A 7,500-nucleotide genomic window follows, 5' to 3' on the forward strand; every position below is an offset into this window, starting at 1 on the left:
CTGCACCCCTGGTACCCTCAGCGGCACCCCTGGTACCCTCAGCGGCACCCCTGGTACCGTCCGCCATTGAAAATGAATGGGCGGCCTTCCCACCTGCCGTCAGCCGCCCGGAGGGGGAAATAGAAAATATTCGAAAGTGCGGAGCTCCGCCGTCAGAGGCCGGCTTTTCGCCCGGGGTATCCGCCCCGGGGCGCCTCTCGGGCGACCTTCCCAACTGCCGTCGGCCGCCCGGAGGGGGAAATAGAAAATATTCGAAAGTGCGGAGCTCCGCCGTCAGAGGCCGGCTTTTCGCCCGAGGTATCCGCCCCGGGGCGCCTCTCGGGCGGCCTTCCCAACTGCCGTCGGCCGCCCGGAGGGGGAAATAGAAAATATTCGAAAGTGCGGAGCTCCGCCGTCAGAGGCCGGCTTTTCGCCCGAGGTATCCGCCCCGGGCGCCTCTCGGGCGGCCTTCCCAACTGCCGTCGGCCGCCCGGAGGGGGAAATAGAAAATATTCGAAAGTGCGGAGCTCCGCCGTCAGAGGCCGGCTTTTCGCCCGAGGTATCCGCCCCGGGCGCCTCTCGGGCGGCCTTCCCAACTGCCGTCGGCCGCCCGGAGGGGGAAATAGAAAATATTCGAAAGTGCGGAGCTCCGCCGTCAGAGGCCGGCTTTTCGCCCGAGGTATCCGCCCCGGGCGCCTCTCGGGCGGCCTTCCCAACTGCCGTCGGCCGCCCGGAGGGGGAAATAGAAAATATTCGAAAGTGCGGAGCTCCGCCGTCAGAGGCCGGCTTTTCGCCCGAGGTATCCGCCCCGGGCGCCTCTCGGGCGGCCTTCCCAACTGCCGTCGGCCGCCCGGAGGGGGAGATAGAAAATATTCGAAAGTGCGGAGCTCCGCCGTCAGAGGCCGGCTTTTCGCCCGAGGTATCCGCCCCGGGCGCCTCTCGGGCGGCCTTCCCAACTGCCGTCGACCGCCCGGAGGGGGAAATAGAAAATATTCGAAAGTGCGGAGCTCCGCCGTCAGAGGCCGGCTTTTCGCCCGAGGTATCCGCCCCGGGCGCCTCTCGGGCGGCCTTCCCAACTGCCGTCGACCGCCCGGAGGGGGAAATAGAAAATATTCGAAAGTGCGGAGCTCCGCCGTCAGAGGCCGGCTTTTCGCCCGAGGTATCCGCCCCGGGCGCCTCTCGGGCGGCCTTCCCAACTGCCGTCGGCCGCCCGGAGGGGGAAATAGAAAATATTCGAAAGTGCGGAGCTCCGCCGTCAGAGGCCGGCTTTTCGCCCGAGGTATCCGCCCCGGGCGCCTCTCGGGCGGCCTTCCCAACTGCCGTCGACCGCCCGGAGGGGGAAATAGAAAATATTCGAAAGTGCGGAGCTCCGCCGTCAGAGGCCGGCTTTTCGCCCGAGGTATCCGCCCCGGGCGCCTCTCGGGCGGCCTTCCCAACTGCCGTCGACCGCCCGGAGGGGGAGATAGAAAATATTCGAAAGTGCGGAGCTCCGCCGTCAGAGGCCGGCTCCACGCTTCATTCATCCGACCGAGACGCCTCTCCGCCGGCCACACTCGGCTGCGGGGCCGGCCCGCTCTCCGCCATTGAAAATGAATGGGGGGCATTTTCTCATGCTTTCAATCCGCCTAAGAGGCATCTTTCCCGGCCAACTTTGTGCCCCTGGTACCTCCAGCATCGAGAAAGCATGGTGACTCGTCCGACACATGCCCCCCTATATACGTTTCGGAAAGTATTTTGGTGAACGGTCACTTTCTAAGCCTTTCGCCTTCTTGACCCCCTAACTCCGCATATCTGGTTTACCTACTACAGCGCCCCTAACGACCAAAATCGGTACTGCTACCCCTGGTACCCCCGCCATTGAAAATGAATGGGGGAATTTTTTTAATCCCCCAGGCCGGCCAGGAGGCCCCTTTCCCGGCCAAACTCGCACGCTGGGCCGGCCCGCTCTTTACCCCTGGTACCCCCGCCATTGAAAATGAATGGGGGAATTTTTTTCAATCTCCCAGGCCGGCCAGGAGGGCTCTTTCCCGGCCACACTCGCACGCCGGGCCGGCCCGCTCTTTACCCCTGGTACCCCCAGCTCTACCCCTGGTACCCCCGCCATTGAAAATGAATGGGGGAATTTTTTCAATCTCCCAATCCGACCAAGAGGCCTCTTTTCCGGCCAAACTCGCACGCCGGGCCGGCCCGCTCTTTACCCCTGGTACCCCCAGCTCTACCCCTGGTACCCCCGCCATTGAAAATGAATGGGGGAATTTTTTCAATCTCCCAATCCGACCAAGAGGCCTCTTTTCCGGCCAAACTCGCACGCCGGGCCGGCCCGCTCTTTACCCCTGGTACCCCCAGCTCTACCCCTGGTACCCCCGCCATTGAAAATGAATGGGGGAATTTTTTCAATCTCCCAATCCGACCAAGAGGCCTCTTTTCCGGCCAAACTCGCACGCCGGGCCGGCCCGCTCTTTACCCCTGGTACCCCCAGCTCTACCCCTGGTACCCCCGCCATTGAAAATGAATGGGGGAATTTTTTCAATCTCCCACGCCGGCCAAGAGGCCTTTTTCCCGGGCACGCACGCTCGCCGGGCCGGCCCGCTATTATTAAACTCTCACCCCTGCAAGGAGGCCTTTTTCCCGGGCACGCACGCTCGCGGGGCCGGCCCGCTATTATTAAACTCTCACGCCGGCCAAGAGGCCTTTTTCCCGGGCACGCACGCTCGCCGGGCCGGCCCGCTATTATTGAACTCTCACGCCTGCAAGGAGGCCTTTTTCCCGGGCACGCACGCTCGCGGAGCCGGCCCGCTATTATTAAACTCTCACGCCTGCAAGGAGGCCTTTTTCCCGGGCACGCACGCTCGCCGGGCCGGCCCGCTATTATTAAACTCTCACGCCTGCAAGGAGGCCTTTTTCCCGGGCACGCACGCTCGCCGGGCCGGCCCGCTATTATTAAACTCTCACGCCTGCAAGGAGGCCTTTTTCCCGGGCACGCACGCTCGCCGGGCCGGCCCGCTATTATTAAACTCTCACGCCTGCAAGGAGGCCTTTTTCCCGGGCACGCACGCTCGCCGGGCCGGCCCGCTATTATTAAACTCTCACGCCGGCCAAGAGGCCCTTTTCCCGGGCACGCACGCTCGATGAGCCGGCCCGCTATTATTAAACTCTCACGCCGGCCAAGAGGCCCTTTTCCCGGGCACGCACGCTCGATGAGCCGGCCCGCTATTATTAAACTCTCACGCCGGCCAAGAGGCCTTTTTCCCGGCCACGCACGCTCGCGGAGCCGGCCCGCTATTATTAAACTCTCACGCCTGCAAGGAGGCCTTTTTCCCGGGCACGCACGCTCGCCGGGCCGGCCCGCTATTATTAAACTCTCACGCCTGCAAGGAGGCCTTTTTCCCGGGCACGCACGCTCGCCGGGCCGGCCCGCTATTATTAAACTCTCACGCCTGCAAGGAGGCCTTTTTCCCGGGCACGCACGCTCGCCGGGCCGGCCCGCTATTATTAAACTCTCACGCCTGCAAGGAGGCCTTTTTCCCGGGCACGCACGCTCGCCGGGCCGGCCCGCTATTATTAAACTCTCACGCCTGCAAGGAGGCCTTTTTCCCGGGCACGCACGCTCGCCGGGCCGGCCCGCTATTATTAAACTCTCACGCCGGCCAAGAGGCCCTTTTCCCGGGCACGCACGCTCGATGAGCCGGCCCGCTATTATTAAACTCTCACGCCGGCCAAGAGGCCCTTTTCCCGGGCACGCACGCTCGCCGAGCCGGCCCGCTATTATTAAACTCTCAGGCCCGCTATTATTAAACTCTCACGCCGGCCAAGAGGCCCTTTTCCCGGGCACGCACGCTCGATGAGCCGGCCCGCTATTATTAAACTCTCACGCCTGCAAGGAGGCCTTTTTCCCGGGCACGCACGCTCGCTGAGCCGGCCCGCTATTATTAAACTCTCACGCCGGCCAAGAGGCCCTTTTCCCGGGCACGCACGCTCGCCGAGCCGGCCCGCTATTATTAAACTCTCACGCCGGCCAAGAGGCCTTTTTCCCGGGCACGCACGCTCGCCGAGCCGGCCCGCTATTATTAAACTCTCACGCCGGCCAGGAGGCATTTTTCCCGGGCACGCACGCTCGCCGTGCAGGCCCGCCATTTGCCTACCACACCGCCGTCTGGCGGACACCAAGCGGTACCGCCGACCCCTCCCGTTGAAAATGAATGGGGGATTTTTTTTCAATCCCCCAAGCCGGCCAAGAGGCCTTTTTCCCGGGCACGCACGCTCGATGAGCCGGCCCGCTATTATTAAACTCTTACGCCTGCAAGGAGGCCTTTTTCCCGGGCACGCACGCTCGCCGAGCCGGCCCGCTATTATTAAACTCTCACGCCTGCAAGGAGGCCTTTTTCCCGGGCACGCACGCTCGATGAGCCGGCCCGCTATTATTAAACTCTCACGCCGGCCAGGAGGCATTTTTCCCGGGCACGCACGCTCGCCGTGCAGGCCCGCCATTTGCCTACCACACCGCCGTCTGGCGGACACCACGCGGTACCGCCGACCCCTCCCGTTGAAAATGAATGGGGGATTTTTTTTTACAATCCCCCAAGCCGGCCAAGAGGCCTTTTTCCCGGGCACGCACGCTCGATGAGCCGGCCCGCTATTATTAAACTCTCACGCCGGCCAAGAGGCCCTTTTCCCGGGCACGCACGCTCGATGAGCCGGCCCGCTATTATTAAACTCTCACGCCTGCAAGGAGGCCTTTTTCCCGGGCACGCACGCTCGCTGAGCCGGCCCGCTATTATTAAACTCTCACGCCGGCCAAGAGGCCCTTTTCCCGGGCACGCACGCTCGCCGAGCCGGCCCGCTATTATTAAACTCTCACGCCGGCCAAGAGGCCTTTTTCCCGGGCACGCACGCTCGCCGAGCCGGCCCGCTATTATTAAACTCTCACGCCGGCCAGGAGGCATTTTTCCCGGGCACGCACGCTCGCCGTGCAGGCCCGCCATTTGCCTACCACACCGCCGTCTGGCGGACACCAAGCGGTACCGCCGACCCCTCCCGTTGAAAATGAATGGGGGATTTTTTTTCAATCCCCCAAGCCGGCCAAGAGGCCTTTTTCCCGGGCACGCACGCTCGATGAGCCGGCCCGCTATTATTAAACTCTTACGCCTGCAAGGAGGCCTTTTTCCCGGGCACGCACGCTCGCGGGGCCGGCCCGCTATTATTAAACTCTCACGCCGGCCAAGAGGCCCTTTTCCCGGGCACGCACGCTCGATGAGCCGGCCCGCTATTATTAAACACTCACGCCTGCAAGGAGGCCTTTTTCCCGGGCACGCACGCTCGCCGGGCCGGCCCGCTATTATTAAACTCTCACGCCGGCCAAGAGGCCTTTTTCCCGGGCACGCACGCTCGATGAGCCGGCCCGCTATTATTAAACTCTTACGCCTGCAAGGAGGCCTTTTTCCCGGGCACGCACGCTCGCCGAGCCGGCCCGCTATTATTAAACTCTCACGCCTGCAAGGAGGCCTTTTTCCCGGGCACGCACGCTCGCAGAGCCGGCCCGCTATTATTAAACTCTCACGCCGGCCAGGAGGCCTTTTTCCCGGGCACGCACGCTCGCCGTGCAGGCCCGCCATTTGCCTACCACACCGCCGTCTGGCGGACACCAAGCGGTACCGCCGACCCCTCCCGTTGAAAATGAATGGGGGATTTTTTTTTCAATCCCCCAAGCCGGCCAAGAGGCCTTTTTCCCGGGCACGCACGCTCGATGAGCCGGCCCGCTATTATTAAACTCTCACGCCGGCCAAGAGGCCCTTTTCCCGGGCACGCACGCTCGATGAGCCGGCCCGCTATTATTAAACGCTCACGCCTGCAAGGAGGCCTTTTTCCCGGGCACGCACGCTCGCCGGGCCGGCCCGCTATTATTAAACTCTCACGCCGGCCAAGAGGCCTTTTTCCCGGGCACGCACGCTCTCCGGGCCGGCCCGCTATTATTAAACTCTCACGCCTGCAAGGAGGCCTTTTTCCCGGGCACGCACGCTCGCCGTGCAGGCCCGCCATTTGCCTACCACACCGCCGTCTGGCGGACACCAAGCGGTACCGCCGACCCCTCCCGTTGAAAATGAATGGGGGATTTTTTTTCAATCCCCCAAGCCGGCCAAGAGGCCTTTTTCCCGGGCACGCACGCTCGCCGGGCCGGCCCGCTATTATTAAACGCTCAGGCCGGCCAAGAGGCCCTTTTCCCGGGCACGCACGCTCGCAGAGCCGGTCCGCTATTATTAAACGCTCACGCCTGCAAGGAGGCCTTTTTCCCGGGCACGCACGCTCGCCGGGCCGGCCCGCTATTATTAAACTCTCACCCCTGCAAGGAGGCCTTTTTCCCGGGCACGCACGCTCGCGGGGCCGGCCCGCTATTATTAAACTCTCACGCCGGCCAAGAGGCCCTTTTCCCGGGCACGCACGCTCGCCGAGCCGGCCCGCTATTATTAAACTCTCACGCCTGCAAGGAGGCCCTTTTCCCGGGCACGCACGCTCGATGAGCCGGCCCGCTATTATTAAACTCTCACGCCTGCAAGGAGGCCTTTTTCCCGGGCACGCACGCTCGCGGGGCCGGCCCGCTATTATTAAACGCTCAGGCCGGCCAAGAGGCCCTTTTCCCGGGCACGCACGCTCGATGAGCCGGCCCGCTATTATTAAACGCTCAGGCCGGCCAAGAGGCCCTTTTCCCGGGCACGCACGCTCGCAGAGCCGGCCCGCTATTATTAAACTCTCACGCCTGCAAGGAGGCCCTTTTCCCGGGCACGCACGCTCGATGAGCCGGCCCGCTATTATTAAACTCTCACGCCTGCAAGGAGGCCTTTTTCCCGGGCACGCACGCTCGCCGGGCCGGCCCGCTATTATTAAACTCTCACGCCGGCCAAGAGGCCTTTTTCCCGTGCACGCACGCTCGCCGAGCCGGCCCGCTATTATTAAACTCTCACGCCTGCAAGGAGGCCTTTTTCCCGGGCACGCACGCTCGCCGGGCCGGCCCGCTATTATTAAACTCTCACGCCTGCAAGGAGGCCTTTTTCCCGGGCACGCACGCTCGCCGGGCCGGCCCGCTATTATTAAACGCTCACGCCTGCAAGGAGGCCTTTTTCCCGGGCACGCACGCTCGCCGGGCCGGCCCGCTATTATTAAACTCTCACGCCGGCCAAGAGGCCCTTTTCCCGGGCACGCACGCTCGATGAGCCGGCCCGCTATTATTAAACTCTCACGCCGGCCAAGAGGCCTTTTTCCCGGGCACGCACGCTCGCCGAGCCGGCCCGCCTTTTGCCTACCACACCGCCGTCTGGCGGACACCGACCCCTGGTACATCTGCCATTGAAAATGAATGGGGGAATTTTTTCAAACTCCCAATCCGAGCAAGAGGCCCCTTTTCCGGCCACACTCGCCCGCCGGGCCGGCCCGCTCTTTACCCCTGGTACCCCCAGCAACACCCCTGGTACCCCCAGCCTTGCCCCTGGTACCTCCCCCATTGAAAATGAATGGTGACCCCTGGTACCC

The sequence above is a fragment of the Hippocampus guttulatus genome, unplaced genomic scaffold (genome assembly GCF_054856545.1).
Source record: "Hippocampus guttulatus isolate MCC_2025c unplaced genomic scaffold, RoL_Hgut_1.0 HiC_scaffold_154, whole genome shotgun sequence".
In the NCBI taxonomy this organism is placed as follows: domain Eukaryota; kingdom Metazoa; phylum Chordata; class Actinopteri; order Syngnathiformes; family Syngnathidae; genus Hippocampus; species Hippocampus guttulatus.